Here is a 27,560-nt window from a genome sequence, read left to right on the forward strand (position 1 = left end):
TAACATGGAATGAATGCTCAACCTTTGTTAATCCTCAATTCCTTCTGGTATCTATTTTAAACCTACCAAAGAATAACTACTGGTATGCTAATCTTCAAAGAGGGTGTGATGGCCTTCAAGATGGCCCCCAATCATTCCTTCTCCCAACATTGACATCTTCAAGTAGCACTGTCCTATGTTGAATAGGGCTGACCTGTGCAACCAATAGGATGTTGAGAAAATGATAGAGTTGAACTTCAACGTTAGGCCATAACAGAGATTGTGGCCTCTATCTTTCCCTGTCTTGGATCATTTGCTCTTGAAGAGTCCATCTGCCATGTTGTGAGGATACTTAAGTAGCCCTAAGGCGAAGTCCACACAGCAAGGAACTGAGGCCTTTTGACAACAACCTGTACCAATTCACCATTCCTTTGAGTCAGCTGTCTTGAAATGGGATCCTCCAGTCCCAACAAGCCTTAAATGACTGCAGCCCCAGCTAATATCTTGACTATAGCCTTGTAAGAGACCCTGAGCCAGACCACCCACTTTTCTGTTTCTTTTTCTTTTTCTTTTTTGAGACAGGGTTTTGCTGTGTTGCCCAGGCTTGAGTGCAGTGGTACAATCTTGGTCACTGCAACCTACGCTTCCCAGGCTCAAGCCACCCTCCCACCAGCCTCCCAAGTAGCTGGGACTACAGGTGCATGCCACCACACCCAGATAATTTTTTGTATTTTGTGTAGAGTTGGGGTTTCTCCATGTTGCTCATGTTGGACTCAAACTCCTGGACTCAAGTGATACACCTGCCTTGGCCTCCCAAAGTGCTGGGATTACAGGTGTAAGCCACCGTGCCTGGCCCAGAAACATGCACTTAAGCTACTTTTAACTTCCTGACTCAGAAAAATTGTATATAGTAGTAAATGTTTATTTTTGTGTTACACTCCTAAGTAATTTGTTATGCAGCAATAGATAACCAGTACAAAGAACCAAGAAAGTAGGAAACTGAGGAATCTGTGACTTAGTCTGAAAGTTGACTTTGAGGGAGAGGATTTCCAAAAGATAAACAATGAGCAAAAAAGTAGGCTGAAATACTGAAGCAAAGAAGGAAAAGGAGATTGCTCAGAGCTGTACTGGGCTAAGAAAAGGCTGTGTATTGAGGAGAAGAGTGTATATGGGATTCTCCAACAAGACTTTATTAAGAACACAGCATTTGCTTTCAGTGTGTATCATTGGAATGCCCACTCCTTGCAAGGTATGGACCAACAATAAGGATACAGAAATGAATACAAAAGAGGCCCCGAAGGACAGTCTAGTGGAGAAATAAGCAAACTAACATTTATAATACAATCTAAATACTAAACTACCGTACAATGACCAAAATAGAAAAGATCTATCAGCCCTAAAATAAATTTGGGACACTTCCTAATGAAGGTGACATCTAAGCTGAGTTTTGAGAGATGAGACAAATGGAAGAAGTGGTAATGGAGGAAAGAGCAGAAGAACGTGGGACAATAAGGAGACATGCGCAAGGATGCGGCAGTGAAGACTTTGCAGGTATGCTGCAAGGGGAGAGGAATGGGGAGGGGATGAGACTGGAGAAGTAGCCTGCAGTTTCCCATGTGCAATGAAGTAAGAAAGGAGGCAGAGAGACCCGTTAGGAAGCTATTGGTGTGTTAAGAGAGGTGGAGTGGGAAGGGATGAATTACAGAAGTAGAATCGACAGGTCTTAGTTATCAAATGGATACGGAATCATGACATTTCCTGAGATACAAAATACAAATCAAGAAAGAGATTCATGGTGAGGAAAGAGTTGAGTTTAGTTTAAAGTTAGGAACCTTAAAGTTCAGGATTATCCTAAGGAGAAAGCTGGATGCAGTGGTGAGCACCTTTAATCCCAGCGACACAGGAAGCTGAGGCAGGAGGATCACTTGAGCTCAGGTATTTGAGACTAGCCTAGGCAACATAGCAAGACCTAGTCTCAAAAAAACAAATGACAAAAGAAGAAAAGAACTGGCAGGGAGGGAAATTCTGAACTTCTTTTCCTATTCCTGTCTTTCCTTTTACAATTAAACTTTCCAAACGAGGTGCCTACTTTTTTTTTTTTTTTTTTGAGACAGGGTTTTTCTGTGCTGCCCAGCTGGAGTGCAGTGGCAGGATCAGAGCTCACTGCAACTTCTACCTCCCTGGCTCAAGCAATCCTCGTGCCTCAGCACCCCACCCCCCACCAATAGCTGGGACTACAGACACATGCCCCTACACCCGTTTAATTTTTGTATTTTTTGTAGAGACGGGGTTTCACCATGTTGCCCAGGCTGGTGTTGACCTTCTGAGCTCAAGCCATCCGCCTGCCTCGGCTTCCCAAAGTGCTGAGATTATAGGAATGAGCCACTGTGCCCTGCTGATATATTTTCTTAAGCATAACATTTTAAATAATAAACATACAAGGCCATTTTCTAGACAAAGCATTAAATATTTAAGATCTAAATCTTAAATTTTAAGATTTTTAATTAATTATCTCCAAACTTACTCTAAGCTGTTTGATGGTTATAAAGTCACACAACAATGGATGCGGAGATTTGTCATCTCAAGGGAGCAGAGATTTCTAGGTTGAAGAATATATGATAGAATAGTTACTTACTGCCACAGGTTCAAACTGGGATGTGGAACCTGAAGACTACATGCTCCCAGGATGATTCTACCTGATGCCCAGAAGGGAAGACTGTCCTTTCTTATTATTGCTATTGAATAGGTAACTCTAAGTCAACACATTTTAGCTGAGATTTTTAATCAGCTGTCTTCTTTTTTTTGGTCTAATTCTGCTACAACTCTATTGCCATTTTAGTAATGGTATATTATTTTTAAATATTTTAATTTAAAACATAAAAATGTTCACCAATCTTTTGATGTATGATTGAACTAGTCTGGACGGAAGGGCTTGTCTAGGCTAGGTTCAAAGATTGGTGAGAATGATCACGTAAGTGATTCCTTATTCACGTCTGAACCTGTACAAAAGCAGTGAACAAAATATTTACACGACCAAAGATATGAATAAATGTGGTTCCCCAAAGCCTACCTTTATTCTTCATGGTGGTACACCCAAAGGCCAACAGTCTGAGATGCCCTTGGAAATGAAAAATCTGCTAGGTCAGGAGTGCTAGAGCAGTAGGCTAGGTGCCTTTTATATCATTTAAAGCTGGAGCGAGGCAAGTGAGGCAACCACAGCCCTGCTTAAGAGTCTACCCTATTATTATATGAGGAAATCCCTATGGTGCCATAATTTAATACTCTGGATTACAGTTCATATGGCTTCAACAAGCCTATTTGAAGTTTCAGAGCATCAGACCCAGCCATGGGTTTTCAAAGGAGAAAAGCCTTTTCTTTGAATTTTGGAACTCATATTTCTGGGGCTTCAGGAATATTTAATTAAATTACATAATTAGAGTAACGTATAACATGTACGACTGGAAAAACAGGTTTTGGAGCAAATCCATATGACTAATAGCAAGCAGGATACAGCCCAACTTCTGGCAGCAGAAGTACATGATTATGCTGGAAAATAGCCTACTAGTTGAAAGTGTTCAATATGTCATGGCTTTAGCCGATTTTACAAAGGGAATAGTGAGAATGTAGCTTACTACCATGCATTAGGTAAAAGGACGCAGGTCAAGAATATTTCTACTCTATGTAGGCATGTAAACAATATGAATTTGTTCTGTGTTAGAGTTTGGGAGGATCCATCTGTTCATATTTTTGTAATTACTTTGTAAAGCTGCCACATCCTTAAGGAGAAGTTCCTCAATTGTTATGGATTCTCCATTAATAACTTTAAGTGGACACTCATGGCAGAGATAATGCTATGTGTTCACTTTCCTCTTCCTGGGTGCCTAGGCAGTTAGGTTGCAACCTTTCTAGAAGTTTGGTTGGTGAGATGTGGGTGGAACTGATATTAGCCATTTTCAGGCCCTGGCCCTTAAAAACTTCTTGGGCTGGCTAGGTGCAGTGGCTCACACCTGTAATCACAGCATTTTGGGAAGCTGAGATGAGAGGATTGCTTGACCCCAGGACTCTGAGAACAATCTGGGCAACAATGAGACCCTGTCTCTACAAAAATAAAAAATTAGCTTGGTATAGAGGCACTATAGTCCCAGCTACTTGAGGCCAAGGCAGGAGGATTCCTTGAGCCTGGGAGGTGGAGACTGCAGTGAGCTGTGATTGTGCCATTGCACTCCAGTCTGGGTGACAGAGTGAGACCCTGTCTCAAAATCAAAACAAAAATGAAACCAAAAAAACTTCTGTCTTATAAGACCTTCCTTATAAGACCTTCCTGTCTTATCTTTACTACTTATCTTTACTACTGTTACCTTAGAGGCTTCATGATTTGGATGGTATAGCTACAGCATGGTGGAAGTCTTCCCGAACCACGAGAAGTGTCACAGGGCTGAGAAATAAACTTTTGTGATATTAAGTCACTACAATTTGGAGGTTTGTCATTTGTGGCAGATAGTGTTGATTACTCTGAAAAATACAGTAACATACAACATAGTGTGAAAGGAAAATAAAAACTCAGAACCCCAATTCACTAGGCCAAAGGGAGAACAAATTAAGCTGAAAGCTGAGTCATGCAAGAAGCTGCCTTTCCTTTTGTTCATAAGCAGAGAGCTACAGATGAAAGATTCAGTATCTCCACTGGTAGCTACTCTATGTTCACCTTATCTTATGTGAAGTGCCAATTTACTGAGCATGAGACCAGAACATAATTGACCCTTCCCCTACCTGCTTCTTTTCTCTTGCAACATGTGGATTGCTATACCTTCCCTCTTTTCCCTCCAGTCCACTTTTCCCCATTAAGTAGTGAAGCCCTCAAATTCTTCTTTGGAGAAAGACACAGACCACAGACTTTTTATGATTCTGTGTTCTTGTCTTCTGGGAATGTCCTTAACCTTGGCAAAATAAACTTCTAAATTGATTGAGACCTGTTTCAGATACTTTTTGGTTTATAATAACATCTATGAAATTTGTCCATATTGTTGCATATATCAGTAATTTGTTTTTTTTAATTACTATGTAATATTACATTGTTTGAATTTACCACACTGGTTTATTCATTTTGTTCTTAACGGACATTTGGGCTTGTGATATTGTGAAATATATACAGTATTTGGTCTTCCTCCCTGTTTTCTGGCATATAACTCCAAAGTGATAAGTGACTTTTTGAGAGCTAACAAGTTGTTAGCTGATAGCTGGCCTCCCCTAGGTAACTTCAGGATGGGGGCTAGTCACTGGAAAGATTAAGCCGTCATTAGAGAGTTGGTACTTTCAGTCCCACCTGACAAAAACTTGTCTCGGCAGAAAACTACAAACCAACCTCTTCTATGAATATGATGCATAAGTTTAAAATAAAATCTTTGTAAACAAAATTCAACAGCACTTTGCAAAGACAATACATTGTGACCAAGAGTTTATTCCAGAAATTCAAGGGTGTTTTATTATTACAAAATTCATTAGTGTAATTCATCTTATTAATAGAACTAAGGCAAAAAAGCAGCCAGGTGCAGTGGCTCACGTCTGTAATCCCACATTTTGGGAGGTGAGGTGGGAGGATTGCTTTGAGACCAGCAGTTTGAGACCAGCCTGGGCAACATAGTGAGATTCCATCTCTTGAAAAAAAAAAAAAAAAAGCCTAGCACGGTGGTTCAAGTCCTAGCTACCCATGAGGCTGAGGTGGGAGGATCGCTTGAGCCCAGGAGTTTGTGGTTGCAGTGAGCTATGATTGTGTCACTGCACTCCAGCCTGGATAACAGAGCGAGACACTGTCTAAACAAACAAAAAACAAAACAAAACCTAAAAGAACTAAGGAGAGCAAGTATATCACGATCTCCATAAATGTAGGAGAGTTATCTGACAAAATTCAACATCCTTTAATGTTAACTCTAAATAAGAATTGAAAGACGCTTCCTTAATATGACTATATTTATGTGTGTGTATACACACACACACACACACATACATACTTCAGCCCAAAAGACAGCATTTACTTATGAAAAGTTTTCCTTCTAAAGTCAGAAATAGAGAACACTCACTAGCTTCTCTGTCTTTAACAGTGTAGAGGTGTTAATAAGAGAAAGGGGGAGAAGCATTGTGAAAAAAAGAGGTTAAGCTATTTCTATTTGGATATGATATAACTGTGTATCTGGAAAACCCAAAAGAATCAACTGCTACAAACAATAAGATAATAGATAAAATAACATGTGTTAAAACTGATACACAAAACCCAATAGCTTCATACATATTACAAAGAAAAGCCAGTTAGAAGATAGAAGACCTTTGCCATAGCATAAATTAATAAATAAATGACTTATGTTTGAACTAAACAAAAAATATTTAATACACCCAAAAGGAAAATTATAAGCCACTTTGAAAGACTCACAGGTTGACATAAATAGAGATGTTCCTGGATTGAAAGGCTGAACATCATAAAGGCCATAGCTTACTAATCATCTCCTGTGCCAGTAAATCTTTTATCTCAGGCATGACAATCTGGTTATCAAGTTCATTTTGAAGAACGTGGAGCTTTAGGTTGGCAAGGAGCTAAAAGTTTGTAAACTTGCTGTGTTGTCAAGAATATGTTGTCAATGTATTCTCATGCATTGTAAATTGAAGTATAAATTGACATAAAAGAAGACCAATTTGAAAATGCATACTAAAATTATAATGTATAGACACTTTGACCCAGAAATCCCACTCATTCTTGTAGATAATAACATATCTATGGGAAATATTATTTGAACTGATATTGCAGCATTGTTTATAACAGCAAAAGTGATGGGCACCTAAACATTTATCAATGGTATGGTCATGCAGTGGAATACATTGCACTTATTAGTAAGAATGATGGATCAATACATATCTGCTATGGAAATGACTGCAAGATACTTTAGAAAAATTAAACAGAGCTAGACACCAGATTATACTGTATGTAGCTTGCTATTGTTTGAAAGGGGAAAATAATATGTATGATTATGTATTTAAGTATGTAGACTCATATCTGGAAGAATACACAAGAAACAGTTAATAGTGTTAATAGTATTGCCCTCTGAAGAGAGGAACTCAGAGGCTAAGGGGTACGGACAGAACAGAGGCTTTCATTTCAGGGAACAGTATTGTACCTTTTCAATTTTTTAGCATAGACACGCATTATCTATTAAATACATATTGGCCAGGCTCCATGGCTCACATCTATAATCCCAGGACTTTAGGAGGCTGAGGTGGGAGGATCACTTAAACCAAGGAGTTTGAGACCAGCCTGGGCAACATGGCAAGATCTCATCTCTACAAAAAAATTTTAAAAATTAGCTGAGTGTGGTGGTGCCCACCTGTGGTCCCAGCTACTTGGGAGGCAGAGGTGGGAGGATCACTGGAGCTCATGAGGTCAAGGCTGCAGTAAGCCGCGATCATGCCAGTGCACCCCAGCCTGTGTAACAGAGCAAGACCCTGTCTCAAAATAAATAAATAAATACATACATACATCATAAATAAATACATAAATATTTATGTCTTTTCTCAATAAATGCCAACTGCAAATAGCTGCCAATATTGTGATTTCTGCCAATTTCTCTCTGTAGATCAGTCTTTGCTTTGTTTTATGTTTCAAGGCTGTTTTATAACTAATACAAATACATTTATTACTTACATGTTGTGTTCCTTTAATCTTTATGTAGTCCCTCTCTTTATTGCTGTTTTTGCCTTAAATTCTATTTTGTCTGATACTACTTACTATTAGCTTTCTGTTCATATGTAATTTTCTGTAATTTGTAATTGCTTCTGTTTTATTTTCAATTTTTCTTCTCTTTTTGATATAGGGTCTCACTCTGTCACCCAGGCTGTAGTGAAGTGGTGCCATCGCAGCTCACTGCAACCTTCGCCTCCTGAGCTCAAGCCATTCTCCCTCCTCAAGTGATCCTCCCATCTCAGCCTCCCCAGTAGCTGAGACTACAGGTGTGTGCCACCATGCCTGGTTAATTTTTGTATTTTTTGTAGAGCTGGAGTTTTGCCATGTTGCCCAGACTAGTCTCAAACTCCTGGACTCAAGGGATCCACTGACCTCATCCTCCTGAAGTGCTGGGTTTACAGGTGTGAGCCACTGTGTCTGGCCTATTTGCAATCTTTCTATGTTGTTTCAGGATTATCTTCTGTAAGAAGTATGTGGTTGGATATTTTTAATCCATTGTCTGAGCTTTTCCTCTTTAGTACGTGAGTTTAATGCATTTGCGTTTATTGTGATTACTAATACCTTTAACTTTGTATGTGTATATTTTGTGATTCTGGTACTGTTTTTTTTTTTTCTCTTTCTCTGCTTTATGTTGGATTATTAACATTTTTTATAGTTCCCCTTTGATTTTCCTTTGCTAGTTTGGGAACTATAAGCTATATTTCTCTTCTTTTAATCATATCCTTAAATCTTTAACTTCACTTATTTGTATCAGTTATCTATTGCTGTCTAATGAATTACCCCAATATTTAGAGGCTTAAAACAACAATAAACATTTGGCTGGGCACGGTGGCTCATGCCTGTAATCCCAGCACTTTGGGAGGCAGAAGTGGGCAGATCACTTCAGGTCAGGAGTTCAAGACCAGCCTGACCAATATGGTGAAACCCCGTCTCTACTAAAAATACAAAAATTAGCTGGGCGTGGTGGCAGGCACCTGTAGTCCCAGCTACTCGGGAGGCTGAGGCAGGAGAATCGCTTGAACCTGGGAAGCAGAGATTGCAGTGAGCTGAGATTGTGCCACTGTACTCCAGCCTGGGAGACAGAGCAAGACTCAGTCACAAACAAACAAGAAAAAAACAATAAACATGTATTATCTCACCCAGTTTCTGTGGGTAATAAGTTCAGGAGGGGCTTAATTGAGGTGCTCTGGCTTGGGATCTCTCATGACTTGTCAAGATGTCAGCTGGCCTATAGTCATTTGAGGCTTCACGGGGTCTGGAGGACACTCTCAAGGACCCATGTAGCTGGCAAGTTGTTGGGGCAGGAGGCCTTAATTCCTTACCATGTGAACCTCTCGATACAGCTGTTGGATAATCCTCATGATACGGCGTCTGGTCTTCCCTAGAGGAAGGTTTCTCTACCTCTACTGTTGACATTTTGTACTTCATAATTTGCTGCTGTAGGGAGCCAGAGGTACTGTTCTATTTAGGATGTTTAACAGCATCCTTGACCTCTACCCACTAGATGGCAGTAGCGCTCCCAGTTGTGACAATCAAAAATGTCTCTCCAGACATCTCCAAATGGTCCCTGGGGTGAGCGTGGGGGACAAAATCATCCACAATTGAGAATCATTGCCATAGAGCCAATGCTTCGAGAGAGAGAGAGAGAGGCCAAGGTGGAAATTGCCACATCTTTGATGAAGTAGCCTCAGGAGTCAAAGCCCTCTCACTTCTGCTATATTTTATCTGGCACACTGGGAAGGCAAGATTAAGTGACAATACCAGGAGGTGAGGATATTGGGAGCCATCATAGGAGGCTTGCTACCACACTACTTAAATATAATAACTTCCAAAGGCTAAAGCTTTTCACTATCTTTACCCTTCTACTGAACCTTTTCATGCTATAATTATCCATTGAACACTCCCTATCCCTATTTTCTTATTTTTGTCCAGGATTTTAGTTTAGTTTTAGTTTTAGTTTCTTCTAAAAATTATTTTTAGGGTTCACATTTAATTAAATTTAACAACATATTTTATCAAGTTCTATTTTCTCTCATGCCTTATGTCCCGCTCCTTTAAAGTTCATTTCTCTTTCTAACTCACACCCTTTGGTAGTTCTTTCAGTGAGGCTCCGAAGAGAATACTCTCTCCCATTCTTTATATGCTGTTTCATCCTCACTTTTTTTTTTGAAACAGAATCTAGCTCTGTCGCCAAGGCTGGAGTGTAGTGGTGCCATCTCGGTTCACTGCAACCTCCACCTCCCGGCTTCAAGTGATTATCCTGCCTCAGCCTCCTGAGTAGCTGGGATTACAGGTATGCGCCACCATGCCTAGCTAATTTTTGTATTTTTAGTAGAGACAGGGTTTCACCATGTTGGCCAGGCTGGTCTCGAACTCCTGGCCTCAAGTGATCCACCCACCTCGGCCTACCACAGTGCTGGGATTACAGGCATGAGGCACTATGCCTGGCCCATCCTCACTCTTGAATGATAGTTTAGCTGCATATAGATTTTTAGGTTGACAATTACAGTTGACCCTTGAACAACATGGGTTTGAACTGCATGGGTCCACTACTACAGGGATTTTTTCCAACCAAATACAGATGAAAATACAGCACTAGTGGGATGTGAAACCCACTTATATGGAGGGCTAACTTCCTATATGCAGGTTTTCAGGGTAGACTGTGGGACTTGAGTATGTAAGGATTTCGGTATACACCCGGTGGGTGGTGGGGGATCTTGGCACCAATCCACTGTGTGTACTGAGAAAAGACTGTATTTACTTTCAGCAATTTGAAGCAATATTCCTATATGTATAATGATTTTTAATAGATAATTTATTAGAGAGACTTTTAGCAATTTATCTATATCTTTGATGTTTTTCAGTGTTACTTTTTTTTTTTTTTTTTTTTTTTTTTGTCCAGGCTGGAGTGCAGTGGCGTGATCTCAGCTCACAGCAGCCTTGACCAACTTGGGCTCAAGCCATCCTCCCATCTCAGTCTCCTGAGTAGCTGGGACTACAGGCGCACACCATCATACGTGGCTAATTTTTGTAGTTTTTGTAGAAATGAGGTTTTGCCATGTTGCCCAGGCTGGTCTATAACTACTGAGCTCAAGCAATCCACCTGCCTCAGCCTTCCAAAGTGCTGGGATAATAGGCGTGAGCTTCCATGCCCAGCCTACTTGTTTGGATATAAAGGTGTGGATTTTTCTTTATCCTGCAGAAGTGGACTTTCAATCTGAAGATTCATATGTTCCTTTAGTTCTTGAGTCTACTCAGCTATTATCACTTTCAGTGCAATTTTTCAAGGCAGAATCTTGCTCTGTCTCCCAGGCTGGAGTGCAATGGCATGATTTCATTGCAACCTACCCCTGCTAGGTTCAAGTGATTCTTCTTTGTCAGCCTCCTGAGTAGCGGGACTACAGGCACCCGCCACCATGCCCAGCTAATTTTTGTATTTTTAATAGAAATGGGGTTTCACCAATTTGGCCAGGCTGGTCTCAAACTCCTGACCTCAGGTGATCCGCCCGCCTCAGCTTCCCAAAGTGTTGGCATTACAGGCGTGAGCCACCGCACATGGCCTTTATGCTGTTTTTCTATAATTCCTTTATAGTCTCTTCTTCTGGAACGCCAATTAATTGTACATTATTTTTTCTGTCCTGTCTCATAGTTTTATCTCTTTTTGTGATGTGTTTTGAATGCATTTTTCAGTATTATCTTCCAAGTTCACTAATTACTCAGATTTGTCCAGTCTTACATTTACCCTATTATTATTATTGTTGTTATTTTAAAAAAATAGCTTCACTGAGGTGGGAAATGGTGGCTCACACCTGTAATCCTAGCACTCTAGCAGGCTGAAGCGGGAGGATTGCTTGAGGCCAGGAGTTTGAGACCAGTCTCTATAAATTTTTTTTTTTTATAATTAGCTCAGCGTGGTGGTAGACACCTGTAGTCCTATCTACTTGGGAGGCTGAGGTGAGAGGATGGCTTGAGCCCAGGAGTTTATGCCACTGGAGCCCAGCTTGGGGGACAGAGTGAGATCCCGTCTTGAAAAAACAAATAAATGGGCGGGGTGCAGTGGCTCACGCCTGTAATCCCAGCACTTTGGGAGGCTGAGGTGGGTGGATCACTTGAGGTCAGAAGTTCAAGACCAGCCTGGCCAACATGGCAAAACCCCATCTCTACTAAAAATACAAAAATTAGCTGGGTTTAGTGGCATGTACCTGTAATACCAGCTACTAGGGAGGCTGAGGCAGGAGAATCGCTTGAACCTGGGAGGCAGGGGTTCAGTGAGACAAGATCGTGCCACTGCACTCCAGCCTGGGCAACAGAGCAAGACTCTGTCTCAAAGAAAAAAAAGAAAAAAGAAAAAAAGAAAAGAAAAAATAAATTAATGAAAAGTTTCACTGAGGTGTAATTTACATACCATTTAATTTTATTTCTTTTTTTTATTGAGGTAAAACATACATATATAATTTGCCATCTTTACCATTTTACATACAGTTTTAAATGTGCGATTCAATGGTTTTTGATCTATTTATGAAGTTGTACAACCATTATCACAATCCAGTTTTAGAAGATTTCTTTCACAACAAAATGATCCCTCATGCCCATTTGCAGTCCACCTTTGTCTCTACCTCTAGCCCCAGGCACCACTAATATACTTTCTGTTTCTATATATTTGCCTTTTCTGGACATTTCATATAAACATAATTATACAATATGTGTTATGCACTTGGTTTCTTTAAGGTTCATTCATTTTGTAGCCTGTATCCATTTTTTTGTTTCTTGATACTGCTGAAAGTATTCCATTATATAGATGTACCACATTGCATTTATCCCTTCACTAGTTGATGGACATTTGGATTGTTTCCACTTTTTGACAATTATGAATACTGCTGCTATTAACATGTACCAGTCTTTGTGTGAACATATGTTTTTATTTTCTTGGAAAGATGTCTAGGAGTGGAATTTCTTGGTATGACTGTAAATTGAAGTTTGTTTGGTGACTGTAAATTTAAGTTTGTTTATTTATTTATTTATCTTCTGAGACAGAGTCTCACTCTGTCGCCCAGGTTGGAGTGCAGTGGCACAATCTCGGCTCACTGCAACCTCCACCTCCCAGGTTCAAGCAATTCTCCCACCTCAGCCTCCCGAGTAGCTTGGACTACAGGCATGCACCACCATACCCAGCTAATATTTGTATTTTTAGTAGAGACAGGGTTTCACCATGTTGGCCAGGCTGGTCTTGAACTCTTGACATCAAGTGATTCAACCATCTGGGCCTCCCAAAGTGCTGGGATTACAGGCGTGAGCCACCGCATTTGGCCTATGTTTATTTTTAAAGACACTGCCAGTTTTCCATAGTAGCTGTACCATTTTGCATACTCCTCAGCAAAATTTGAGGGTTCTGTTTCTTCACATCCTTTCTTTCCAACATTTGTTATTTTCTTTTTTATTATAGCCGTACTAGTAGATGTGAATGGTATCTTACTGTGGCTTTAATTCGCATTTCCCTAATGTACCAATTCCAGCCATTCATATATCTTTTTTGGTAAAATACCTGTTTAAATATTTTGCCTGTTTTTAATTGGGTTGCTTTTGAGTTTCCATTAACTTTTTACTGTTACTTTTTAATTTCTGAAATTTCTAATGGGCACGCTTTATATCCATCTACTCTTGTTTTATTTTTGTCTGCTTTTTATAATTGCTTATTTGTGATAAATGTTACTTCGTTTATCTCTGAGGATCTTCAATATGATTACACTTTCTTTTTATGTTTTTTGGGAGTTTTTTTGTTTGTTTTTGAAACGGGTTCTGTCTGAGTTGCTTAGGCTGGTCTCAAACTCCTGGGTTCTGAAAGGTGGAGGCTGCAGTAAGCCGTGATCATTCCACTGTACTGCAGCTGGGGTGACAGAGTGAGACCTTGTCTCAGGAAAAAAACAAAACAAAACAAAACTCCTGGGCTTAAACAGTCCTCCTGCTTCAGCCTCCCAAATAGCTGGGATTATAGGTACATGCCATCAAGCCCAGCTCTCAATTTTTTATTTTGGAAAATTTCAAATGTATTCAAAAGTGGAAAGAGAATGAAGTGGACCCTCATGAACTTATCACTCAGCTTAATGTATCTTCCACCTCTTAAGACTAATTCCCTTAAAAACCTTATCCTAGGCTACTTAGGAAAAACCTGTTGAAACCTTGCCCACATATTACAAGTTTCCCCATGTACATGGTACTGTTGGAATAGCAGTGTTTATTTATGTCGTACAAAAACTGGTCTCTGTATGACCAGGACAAGCTGTACCAGCAGGACAGGAGAGTATAGCATGCAGGAAATTATACCTGCAGAAGAACCCTTCTTGCAAAACTCCTTTCCTGACTTGGTAAGAAAGTAAATGGCCCTAAACCTTCTAGAAAGTTTTCATATGAAGAGATTATGGGAGGGTTTATTACCAGAGTCATACTTTGTCTTCGTTACCAGCCTCCTTTTTTTTTTAAGATGGAGTTTTGCTCTTGTTGTCCAGGCTGGAGTGCAATGGCACAATCTTGGCTCACCACAACCTCTGCCTCCTAGGTTCAAGCGATTCTCCTGCCTCAGTCTCCTGAGTAGTTGGGATTACAGGCGCCTGCCACTACACCCAGCTAATTTTTGTATTTTTAGTAGAGATGGGATTTCACTGTATTGGTCAGCCTGGTTTTGAACTCTTGACCTCATGATCCGCCCACCTCGGCCTCCCAAAGTGCTAGGATTACAGGTGTGAGCCAGCAGTGCCTGGCCTAACAGCTTCCTTCTCATATTGGGCTTATCTCCTTTCTTAAGGAGTTGTAAAAGGATCTCACTGTAATATGTCTCCTCAGCTTTCTTCCTTTCATGAAACACTGCGTGATAATTATTGCAGGGATGTTGTTCAGAATGTTGTTTACAGTCACACAGTGTCTCTATAATGCTGATTGTTTTTAAGGTCTTGATGTAAGGAAAAGTTATGCTTCTTCTAAGACATATTCCCTTATTAACACTGTGAATTTTTTAATTGATTGCATTTCCCTGTTGGCTCTGGCTGAAAGGAATTTAAAGCTAAATTTGTGACTCACGCCTAGAAATTGTCCAGGATTCTATGGTATGCATTTTTGCATCATATTAATAGTTACCTCTTTCTGAATTTTGCCATCCTATTTTTCTTGTTCTGCCCCTTAGGGTCTTAATCCATTTAGGTTTTCTACCCTAATGATTACATGTGTTCATGTAAGCTATCACAAATGCTGTTAGAGAATAGGGCTGGGCATGTTTGCATAAATAAGTAGATATAATAAAAAATGATTCATTTAAAATGGCACTTGTGGGCCGGGCGTGGTGGCTCAGGCCTGTAATCCCAGCATTTTGGGAGGCCGAGGTGATGGATCATCTGAGCTTAGGAGTTTGAGACCAGCCTGGGCAACATGGGAAAACCCCGTCTCCAGCAAAATACAAAAAATTAGAAAGGTGTGTTGGCATGTGCCTGTGGTCCCAGCTTCAGAGAGGCTCACATGGGAGGATCACTTGAGCCTGGGAGATGGGGGTTGCAGTGAGCCAAGATCGTGCCACTGCATTCCAGCCTGGGTGACAGAGTGAGGCCCTGTCTCAAAAATAAAAAGAAAATTAAAAATAAAATAAAGTAGCACTTGTGGCCAGGCATTGGTATGTTACATTTGAAAATACAGGTATAATTTCAGATCTTTAGATTGCATCCCTAAGCTCATTTTCTCTTATTTATTTATATATTTATTTATTTTTGAGATGGAGTCTCGCTCTGTCACCCAGGCTGGAGTGCAGTGGTGTGATGTTGGGTCATTGCCACCTCCGCATCCTGGGTTCAAGCAATTCTTCTGCCTCAGCCTCCTGAGTAGCTTGGATTACAGGTGTGCACCACCAAGCCTGGCTAATTTTTGTAATTTTAGTAGAGACGGGTTTCCCCATGTTGGCCAGGCTGGTCTCAAACTCCTGACCTCAGGTGATCTGCCCACCTGGGCCTCTCAAAGTGCTGGTATTACAGGTGTCAGTCACCATGCCACCTGGCCAATTTACTTTTATTTATTTTTAATTTTTATTTTATTTTTTTTTTGAGACAGTCTCGCTCCATCACCCAGGTTGGTGTGCAGTGGCACGATCTCGGCTCACTGCAACCTCTGCCTCCTGGGTTCAAGTGATTCTGCTGCCTCCCAAACAGCTGAGATTACAAGCTTGCCCCACCAAGCTTGGCTAATTATTATTATTTTTTTTTAGTATTTTTTTTGTAGAGACAAGGTTTCACCATGTTGGACTGACTGATCATGAACTCCTGACCTCAAGTGATCTGCCCACTTCAGCCTCCCAAACTGCTGGGATTACAGGCATGAGCCACTGCACCCAACTCATTTTTTCATTTTTAAAACTTGGGTTTTTATTGCACAAACCAAAAGTGAATCTGTGAAAAATATTCTTGCTACAAAGATGAAAACATTCTTTTATCTGTTATTTTATAGACATGGGGGTCTCTGTATGTTGGACAGGCTTGTCTCAAACTCCTGGCCACAAGCAATCTTCTTGCCTTGGCCTCTTAAAGCACTGGGCAAAGGGCCAGGTGGGGTGGCTCATGCCTGTAATTCTGGCACTTTAGGAGGCTAGGGCAGGAGGATTGTTTGAGCTTAGGAGTTCAAGACAAGCCTGGGCAACATACTGAGACCCCCATCCTCTACCAAAAAAGCTTTGAAAAAATTAGCCAGGGCCAGATGCGGTGGCTCTTGCCTGTAATCCCGGCACTTTAGGGGGCCAAGGTGGGTGGATCACTTAAGGTCAGGAGTTCGAGACAAGCCTGGCCAACATGGTAAAACCCCATCTTTACTAAAAATACAAAAATTAGCAGGGCGTGGTGGCGTGGGCCTGTAGCCCCAGCTACCTGGGAGGCTGAGGCAGGAGAATTGCTTGGTCCTGGGAGGCAGAGGTTGCAGGGAGCCAAGATTACACCACTGCACTCCAGCCTGGGTGATAGAACGATACTCCATCTCTAATAAATAAATAAATAAATAAATAAATAAATAAATAAATAGATAGATAGATAGATAATATCTAAAATTAGCCAGGTGTGGTGTTGCATGCCTGTAGACCCAGCTACTCGGGAGGCTGAAGCAGGAGGATCACTTGAGCCCAGGAGACTGAAGCTGATGGTGCCACTGCACTCCAGCCTAGGCAACAGAGTGAGACCCTATCTCTAAAAAAAAAAAAAAAAAAAGAAGAGCAAAACAGAAGATAAAACAAAGCACTGGGCAAAGATACATATATGCGTGTGTGTGTGTGTATATATATGTGTGTGTGTGTGTGTGTATATATATATATATATATATATATATTTTTTTTTTTTTGAGAGAGAGTCTCACTTTGTCACCCAGGCTGGAGTGCAGTGGTGCCATCACAGCTCACTGCAGCCTCGACCCCCCTGGGTTCAGGTGATCCTCCCACTTCAGCCTCCCTGGTAGCTGGGAGTAGAGGCACACACCACCATACCCTGCTAATTTTTGTATTTTTTGTAGAGACGAGGTTTTGTCATGCTGCTGAGGCTGGTCTTACTCCTGGGCTCAAGCAGTCCACCTGTCTCAGCCTGCCAAAGTGCTTGGATTAAAGGCATGAGCCACTGCGTCCAGCCTGAAAATATTTTTCTTTTCATTTTTTAATGAAAAAAAAAAAAAAGATGTGGCCCAAAATGAGAGAAAATATTTTTAATGTGAAACTTTTTGTCTTTGTTTATGCCTCACTTTAACACTTAATATTGACCTTGGCAAGTAATTTAACCTTTCTCAGATATAGTTTTTTCATTTATAATGGGAATAAAGCCTATTTCATTTAATGGTCAGTTCAAGGAGATAATACCTCTTTAATGAAAAGACATGCTAGATTATTATTGTCTACTAACTTGCTGTGGGATATTGAATAAGTTACTAGACCTTTCTGGGGCTTACTTTTCTCTAGTGGAAAATAGGATGATTGACCTAGATGAACCTTAAGACACTTCATCAAGTTCAACAGAGTTTAAAGGTTAAAAAAAAAAAGGCTTGACACAGTGGCTCATGCCTGCAGTCCCAGCACTTTGAGAGGCTGAGGCAGGCGGATCACTTGAGCTCAGGAGTTTGAGACCAACCTGGGCAATATGGGGAAACCATCTCTCTACCAAAAATACAAAAATTAGCCAGTAATGGTGGCTTGCACCTGTGGTCCTAGCTACTTGTGGAGCTGAGGTGGGAGGATCACTGATCACTTGAGCCAGGGCAGGTGGAGGTTACAGTGAGCCAAGATTGTGCCACTGCACTCTAGCCTGCACAACCAAGCCAGACCCCATCTCAAAAATTTATTTATTTATTTATTTATTTTTGTAGAGATGGGTTCTCACGATGTTGCTCAGGCTGTCTTATCCTCCTGACCTCAAGCGATTCTCCCATCTTAGCCTCCCAAAATGCTGTGATTCCAGATGTGAGCCATCATATGGCCTGTCCTTGTTTTCTGTTCCATTGATTGCTACTTGTTTTTTTCTATCTGAAACTTTAAAATTTTACATTTGTTTCCAAAAGTAGAGTTCATATTATGTATAAGCATCATATAGAGGACATAAACATAAACATAATACAGACTTAGCAGCTGTTGGTCTGTATCAGTTTAACCCCTTCAAAATAAGTTTATCTATCAGCATGGTTGATGCCTCACAAACTTATTTTCTCAGTAAGAGAAAAGTTAATAACAAGTAACAAGTTAACGTTATTCTTTTCTATCACCTTCTTTCCCTGTCTCCAGTTCCTCTTCTCTGGTAATCCATATTCTTATTTCAATGTGCACTTCTCAAAGAATTACTCATCATCCAGATCATCATCACTCATTCTACATCTTGGGGTAATTCTTGAGAGAGTTGTCATCATCCACAAGTGGCTTTGCTTTCTTCTTTCTCTTTTTCATTTGCTTTGTCAACTCAGCCAATTGTTCTTGCTCTTCTTTTGGCCACGCTGGGCTTATATTTCTAAATCCTTTCTCTTCCTTTTGTATCCCATGATTTGCTTGTTGAGCACCCCATGATTGATTCCACATAGACCTGAGTGCACAGCAGATTCCATGGCATCAGATGACAATGCACTGATCAGAGTCACAAGTTCCCTGAAATCATTTGGTATAAAATCTTATTCATGTGATGGTCCACAGTCAACCATTGTCAGTAACTGATCAATCTCAGCTAGAGCTGTATTTTGTTCGTCTTGAACAAACTGTATTGGCACCACATTACTCAAGATCTGTTGAGACATCAAAAGATGCTTCATTTGTACAGTGCTCTTCTGTAAGTTGGCTTCTGTGTGCTCATTCTGCTCAGCAAAAAGAGGTGTCTTCTAATATACATAGAAGGCTGAGAGGTCTAAAGTCAGAGATACCTTGGAAAGCTACAAATTCAGGTTATAGATATCTTGCTTCACATCGGAGGTGCACTGCAATTTGTGAATGCTTGACAGAGAAGGCCATCCAGGGTCCTTAAGCATATGTGGTCCTCCTTAATTTTCTTTGAGGTATTCTTCATCAGGACCTCCAACTTAGATGGTTTGTAAGTAAAGTGAGATCGTAGAGAAAGAGCTTCAGACCAAAACATTATTTCTGACTGCTACTTTTCAAACTGTCAAGGTCATCAAAAACAAGGAAGGTCTGAGAAACTACCATCACCAAGAGGAGTCTACAATGAGACATGACAATGAAATCTAATGTAGTATCTTGGATGGGATTTTGGTTTTTGGCAAACTTCTTGAGCAAGTTTTTGTTGTCACAGGAGACAGAACGGCCATAGAGGCACCCGGCTTAGCTGCTGAGCAGTTGCCCAGGAACCAGTGGGAGTCCCCCTGCCCCTCAGTTGGTGACTACATACCTTATTTTTATTATTTTCTTCCTTCTGCTTGCTTTCAGTTTAATTTGGTCTTCTGATTTCTTAAGATGGAAACTTAGGTCGTTGATTTTAAAGCTTTCTCCTTTTCTAATATAAGTATTGTATGCTATAAGTTTCCCTGAAAACACTAGATTAATGGCATCCCACAAATTTTTAATAATTGTGGTTTTATTTTTGTTCATTTAAAGTATTTTTAGGCTGGGCCCAGTGGCTCACGCCTGTAATCCCAGCACTTTGGGAGGTCTAGGCGGGCAGGTCACTTGAGGTCAGGAGTTCGAGACCTGCCTGGCCAACATGGTGAAACCCTGTCTCTACTAAAATACAAAAACTAGCTGGGCATGGTGGCACACACCTGTAATCCCAGCTACTAGGGAGGCTGAGGCAGGAGAATCACTTGAACTCAGGAGGCAGAGGTTGCGGTGAGCCCAGATCAAGCCACTGCACTCCAGTTATGTATTTATTTATTTTGAGACGGAGTTTTGCTCTTGTTGCCCAGGCTGGAGTACAATGGTGCAATCTCGGCTCACCACAGCAACCTCCGCCTCCCGGGGTCAAAAACAATTCTCCTGTCTCAGCCTGCAGAGTAGCTGGGATTACAGGTGCCCGCCACCATGCCTGGCTAATTTTTATATTTTTAGTAGAGACAGGGTTTCACCGTATTGCTCAGGCTGGTCTCAAACTCCCGACCTCAGGCGATCCACTCACCTCAGCCTCCCAAAGTGTTGGGATTACAGGCATAAGCCACCACGCCCGGCCCAACCCATCAGTTGTTTTTTTGTTTTTTAGACGGAGTCTTGCACTGTCGACAGGCTGGAGTGCAATGGCGTGATCTCAGCTCACTGCAACCTCTTGCCTCCCAGGTTCAAGCGATTCTCCTGCCTCAGCCTCCTGAGTAGCTGGGATTACAGGCGTGTGCCACCACGCCGGGCTAATTTTTGTATTTTTAGTAGAGGTGGAGTTTCACCATGTTGGCCAGGCTGGTCTCGAACTCATGACCTCAGGTGAACTGCCTGCCTCGGTCTCCCAAAATGCTGGAATTACAGGCGTGAGCCACCACGCCCTGCCCCCATCAGTTATTTATAAGTGTTGTATTTAATTTCCAATTATTCAGAAGAGATTTTCCAAATCTCTGTTACTAAATTTTAATTTAATTCTTTTATAGTGAGAAAATACTGTGTAAGAATTCAATCCTTCTAAACTTATTAAGACTTGTTTTATGGCTTAGAATATAGAACACATAACTTGGTAAATGCACCATCTAAACTTGATAAGAAAGTGTATTATCTTGTTCTTGGAGATAGATCAAATTGGTTGATACCATTCTTCAGGTTTTTATGTCCTCAATCATTTAAAAAATGTCTTAGGCCGGGCGTGGTGGCTCACACCTGTAATCCTAGCACTTTAGGAGGCTGAGAGGGGTAGATCACCTGAGGTCAGGGGTTCGAGACCAGCCTGGCCAACATGGTGAAACCCCATCTCTACTAAAAATACAAAAATTAGCCGGGCGTGGTAGCACATGCCTGTAAGCCCAGCCACTCGGGAGGCTGAGGCAGGAGAATTGCTTGAACCTGGAAGGCGGAGGTTTCAGTGAGCCAAGATCACGCCACTGCACTCCAGCCTGGGTGACAGAGTGAGACTCCATCTTAAAAAATAAAATAAAATAAAATTATTTGTCCTGTCAATTATTAATAGCCAAGTGTTAAAATTTCTGACACTGCCGGGCGTGGTGGCTCACGCCTGTAATCCCAGCACTTTGGGAGGCCAAGGTGGGTGGCTCACTTGAGGTCAGGAATTCGAGACAAGTCTGGCCAATATGGTGAAACCTCGTCTCTACTAAAAATACAAAAATTAGCTAGGTGTGGTGGTGTGCACCTGTAGTCCCAGCTACTCAGGAGGCTGAGGCAGGAGAATCACTTGAACCTGGGAGGCGGAGGTTGCAGTGAGCCGAGATAGTGCCACTGCACTCCAGCCTGGGCGACAAAGAGAGACTCTGTCTCAAAAATAATAATAATAATAATAAAACCTCTAACACTAGTTATGTGAGCAATTCTTATTTAAGTTCTATCTTTTTTTTAGTAACATACTTCAAGTATCTTATTAGTGCATACACATTTAGGATTGTTATCTATTGATGAATTTAACCCCTTTATCATGAAATGAACTTCATTTTATATAGTAACATTCATTTCTCTGAAATGTACTTTATCTCATATAACCATTTCAACTTTTTTTCTTTAGTATTAGCATAGTACATATTCTTCCATTCCTTTACTTTTATCATTTTTTTCTTTTTGAGATGGAGTCTTGCTCTATTGGCAGGCTCTAGTGCCATGGTATGATCTTGGCTCACTGCAACCTCCGCCTCCCAGATTCAAGCAATTCTCCTGCCTCAGCCTCTCGAGTAGCTGGGACTACAGGTGTGCGCCACCATGCCTGGCTAACTTTTGTAATTTTAGTAGAGATGGGGTTTCACCATGTTGGCCAGGATGGTCTCGTTCTCTTGACTTCGTGATCCACCCGCCTCGGCCTCCCAAAGTGCTAGGATTACAGATGTGAGCCACCGCTCCTGGCCATACTTATATCATTTTTTTTTCACTTTTATCATTTTTTTTTCCACCTCCTTGGCTCAAGCCATCCTCCCACCTCAGCCTCGTGAGTAGCTGGGACTACAGGTGCACACCAACACACCAGGCTAATTTTTGTATTCTTTGTAGAGATGGGGTTTCACTGTGTTGCCCAGGTTGGTCTTGAACTTGTGAACTCAAGCAATTGTCCTACCTCGGCATCCCAAAGTGCTGGGATCACAAGTGTGAGCCACCGTGCCTGGCCCCGCCTTTACTCATATCTGTATCTTTAAATTTAGAGTAGGTTTTTCGTGGGCAGTATATGGTTGAGTCTTGATTTTTATCCATTGTGACGATTTCTGCCTTTTAATTAGAATATGTAGACTATAAACATTTAAACTGGATGCATTATGATTGAGTTTGAATACATCATTTTCTTTTTTGTTTATCCCATCTTGTCTTCTAGTTGGGACACCTGTCTTTTGTTCTTTTTTTCCCTATATTCCTTACTTTTTTTTGGATTAATTGAGAAATTTTAAATGATTGTATTTTCTCTTCTTTATTGGCTTAGTAGCTATTCTTATTTTTGTGTTTTTACTGATTGATATAGCGGTTACAGTACAAATATTTAGTCTACCATCAAATAATATTGAAATATTGCACATACTGTTTAACAATTATATAACAGCATACTTCTACTTTTTCTCTCCCATTTTTGTCATACATTTAACTTGAATATGTAATTAATTACACAATATGTTGTTACTACTATTACTTTAGCCAGTAAATTATCTCTTAAAGGGAAAAAAATTAAAACAATCTTTCACATTTATCATCCTATTTACCACATATGATGTTATTCATCTGTTTATGTACACTCAGATTTCCTTCTAGTACCCTTTTCCTTCTCCCTGAAAGATTACTTGAACATTTCCAATACAGTCACTTTACAGGGGATGACTTATCTCATCTTACACATGTCAGAATTTGTTTTTTTAATTTTTCCTTCATTTTTTGAGAGAGATTTCTGCCGGATATAGAATTATTGGTTGACAGACTTTTTTCTTTTAGTACTTTGTCACCCCCCCATTACTTGGCTTAAATTGTTTCTTTTCTTTTTCTTCTTCTTTTTTTCTTTTTCGTTTTGAGATATGGTCTCACCTGTCACCCAGGCTGGAGTGCAGCTCACTGCAGCCTTGACCTCCCCACGCTCAGGTGATCTTCCTACCTCAGCTTCCCAAATAGCTGGAACTACAGGCATGAGCCACCATGCTTGGCTAATTTTTTGTAGAGATGGGGTTTTGCCATGTTGCTCAGGCTAGTCTCAAACTCCTGAACTCAAGCAATCTGTCTGCCTCAGCCTTCCAGAGTGCTGGGATTATAGGCATGAGCCACTGTGCCTGCCCTTAAATTGTTTCTAATGAGTTATGGGCTGTCTTTCTTATATTTTTCTCCTGTATGTCATTTTTTTTTCCTCTTCCTGCTTTAAAGGTTTGTTCATTGTTTTTGGCCAGGTGCAGTGGCTCATGCCTGTAACCCTAGCGCTTTGGGAGGCTAAGGCGGGTGGATCCCTTGAGGCCAGGAGTTTGAGACCAGCCTGGCCAACATGGTGAAACCCCGTCGCTACTAAAAATACGAAAGTTAGCCAGGATGGTGGCATGCACGTGTAGTCCCAGCTACTTGGGAGGCTGAGGTAGAATAATCTCTTGAAACTGGGAGGTGGAGGTTTCAGTGAGCTGAGAATGTACCACTGCACTCCAGCCTGGGCGACAGTGAGACTGCATCTCAAAAAAAAAAAAAAAAAAAGGAAAGGATTTGTTCATTGGTTTTTAGCAATTTGATTATTGTGTGACTTTGTGTGGTTTTTGTCATGTATCATTTGCTGAGGGTTCATTGAACTTGTTGGACCTATGAGTTTATATTTTTCATCAAATTAAAAAAATTTCTGGACCATTACTTCTTCTACTTCCTCCTCCTCATATCTCCATCTGGGACTCAAGTTGTATGTTTGCTAGGCTGTGTGATATTTTCTCACTGATCATTGATAGACTGTTTTTTTTTTTTTTTTTTTGAGATGGAGTCTTGCCCTGTCACCTAGGCTGGGGTGCAGTGGCTCAATATCAGCTCACTTCAACCTCCGCCTCCTGGGTTCAAATGATTCTCCTGCCTCAGCCTCCTGAGTAGCTGGGATTACAGGTGTGTGCCACCATGCCTGGCTAATTTTTTATATCTCTAGTAGAGACAGGGTTTCACTATGTTGGCCAGGCTGGTCTTGAACTCCTGACCTCATGATCCGCCCGCCTCAGCCTCCTAAAGTGCTGGGATTATAGGCGTGAACCACTGCACCCGGCCTTGTTTTTGTTTTTATTTGTTATTTCTCTGTGCTTATTTTGCATAGTTGTGGCTGTTTTGTCTTCAAGTTTACCAGTCTTTTATTTGGTAGTGTCTAAACTGTTGGTAATCCCATGTAGGTTATTTTATGTTGCAGATATTATGTTTTTTATCTACAGAAATTTGAGTGGGTCTTTTAACCTTTTATTTTATTTTATTTTGAGACAGGATCTCATTTTGTTGCCCAGGCTGGAGTACAGTGGCATGATCACGGCTCACTGCAGCCTTGACCTCCTGGGCTCAATCAATCCTCCTGTGTCAGCCTCCTGAGGAGCTGGGACTATAGACATGCACCACCATGCCTGGCTAATTTTTGTATTTTTTTGTAGACACGGAGTCCTGCCGTGTTGCCCAGGCTGGTCTTGAATTCCTGGGCTCAAGCAATCTGCCCACCTAGGCCTCCCAAAATGCTGGGATTACAGGCATGAGCCACCATGTCCCGCCCTTTCATTTTATTATTTATGATGCTCATGATTTTCTTTATATTCTTGATCAAAAGGAGCACATTTATACTGTTTTAATGTTCTCATCAACAAATTCCAACATCTATGTTATTTCTGGAAGTTTCTCTTGATTAATTTTCCCTCTGCTAGATTATGGGTTCTATTTTCCTGCGTCTTTGCATACATGGTAATCTTGTTTGAGCCCCAGGCATTGTGAATTTTACATGCTTGGGTGCTGGATTATTTTTATTGCTTTGTTTGGACTTTATTCTGGGACCTCATTAAGGTACTTGGAATAAGGGTCATCTTTTAAAAGTCTTGCTTTTATGCTTTGTGCACCTGCGTCCAGACAACCTTTATTTTGGAGCTAATTTGGCCTCACTGCTGAGGCAATACCTTTTTGACAACCTGACTCCATGCCCCCATGTTTGGAGGTCTTTCCTCCCTAGCTGATGGAGAAAAATTATTTACAGCATTGTTTAAGCTCTGGAGATGTTTTGCCTACTGTTTTCTGATGGTTCTTTCCCCTCCTCAGTAGTATACTCATACGTATGTGTAGATCAGTCCCCAGTCAAATCCTGAAGCAGCCCCTCTCCAGTTCTTGCGAGCTTCCCCTCTTTCTCTGTGCAGCTTCCTCTTTCCTGATTGTTTGCCTTACAAATTCTAGCTGCCTGGGCATCTCTGAATCTCTGTCTTATCAACTCATTAAATCTTTGAGGTCCATTTGGATTCCCCTTCTCTATGGTGCAGTCCAGAAGCTCCCTCTGGGCAGTCGAAGGGCTCCTCTTGTTTGTATCCCTTCTTTCAGGATCACTGATTTGTCCTTTTGTCCTCTCTATTGTCCATTTTCTGAAAACTATTGTTTCAAAATATTTTGTCTGATCGTTTAAGGTAAAAGAATAAATAATAAAATAAAATAATTAAATAAAACAATTGTTTAAGGTAAAACAATAATTCCCTATTATTCCATCATGACAGAAAGCAGAAAAATTGAGACCTGGGTTTTTATTTTATTTTAATTTTTCTTTGAGACAGAGTCTCATTCTGTCACCCAGGCTGGAGTGCACTGGTGTGATCTCAGCTCACCGCAACCTCCACCTCCTGGGTTCAAGCGATTCTACTGCCTCAACCTCCTGAGTAGCTGGGATTAGAGGCAACTGCCATCATGCCTGGCTAATTTTTGTATTTTTAGTAGAGATGGGGTTTCACCATGTTGGCCAGGCTGGTCTCGAACTCCTGAACTCAGGTGATCTGCCCACCTCGGCCTCCCAAAGTGCTGGGATTACAGGCGCGAGCCACCGTGCCCAGCTGAGAGCTGGGTTTTTAAAATACTAATTTTGACTTTGCGAAAATTACTTATACTCTCTGATTGTCTTTCCATAAATCTGGATGACAACAAATGAAAAGTATTCAGTCTTACTAGGTATCAGGGAAATACAAACTAAAACTTTGGAAATAACATTTACCTTAAAGATGTAGAAATTGAATGAAATAATATATGTAGAATCATTGACATATAGATGTAAATCCAATTCTATACATCTTAGGTTTGGGATTCCTATTAGACATTCAAGTGGAGATGTAGAATAGGCAGTTGAGCATATATATCTGGTGCACAGAAGAACAATCTGGGCAAAGAAATAAAGGAGAGCCTAAGACTAAACCTTGAGGGCAGGACATCCAAAGTTAAATTATAGTGGGGTAGATCATTTGTACCTACCTTCCCATTGAAGGTACTAAAAATTATAGACTACCTATAAATATGTCTTTTAAAAATCATAAAACAGCTAATCATTTAGTGAGGAATTACAAGGCAAGATATGGGACTTGGGGAGCATGTTTGTCCTAGGAATACGACACTCTGAGGAGGCAAATGATAAACTAAACTGTAGTTTTAGAAGCCGTGCTGGACCGAAGGAATGAGGGTAGATCTATGGTTCCCACCAAGGATGGTGACCCTCTCCCATCTTTGGGCAGGGCCAGGAATGTGTGTCCTCTAAGAGAAAGAATATGGATTATGAGCCAGGTGTGGTGTTTCATGCCTTAATCTGAGCACTTTGAGAGGCCGAGGCAGGTGGATCACTTGAGGTCAGGAGTTTGAGACCAACATGGCCAACATGGTGAAACCCTGTCTCTACTAAAAATACAGAAAAATTAGACAGGTGTGGCAGCATGCACCTGTTAGTCCCAGCTACTCAGGAGGCTGAGGCAGGAGGTTGGCTTGAACCTGGGAGGTAGAGGTTGCAGTGAGCCAAGATAGTGCCATTGCACTCCAGCCTGGGCGACACAGCGAGACTCTGTCACAAAAAAAAAAAAAAGAATATGGATTATGGCCTTCCTTCACATCATGTGGCAGTGCAGAAAACCACACACCTTGGTCCTACACTGCTGACCACCTTGAGCACCTGGCAGATACATCTACAAACCAAGATCCTTTGCGGAGGAAGTTAACATCATAACAAATCTCAAATAATTTCTATAAATAATATTTCAACCACAGTTTCCTGAACACAGTGAAAGATAAAGAGGAACACAAAGACACAAGAAGCTGAGTCAGAAT

The 27,560-nt window shown here is 41.0% G+C and overlaps 1 long non-coding RNA gene across 1 annotated transcript in view; it reads left to right on the plus strand.

Moving 5' to 3' along the window:
* The window catches only part of LOC134757317 (uncharacterized), a 51,991-nt gene that overhangs the window by 14,508 nt on the left and 9,923 nt on the right, over positions 1–27,560 (plus strand). Inside the window, exon 3 of the long non-coding RNA XR_010131181.1 lies at positions 7,836–7,971. This is a non-coding gene — a long non-coding RNA (uncharacterized lncRNA). The remainder of the gene's footprint in view (positions 1–7,835; positions 7,972–27,560) is intronic.

The sequence above is a fragment of the Gorilla gorilla genome, chromosome 16 (assembly GCF_029281585.2).
Source record: "Gorilla gorilla gorilla isolate KB3781 chromosome 16, NHGRI_mGorGor1-v2.1_pri, whole genome shotgun sequence".
NCBI classification, from domain to species: domain Eukaryota; kingdom Metazoa; phylum Chordata; class Mammalia; order Primates; family Hominidae; genus Gorilla; species Gorilla gorilla.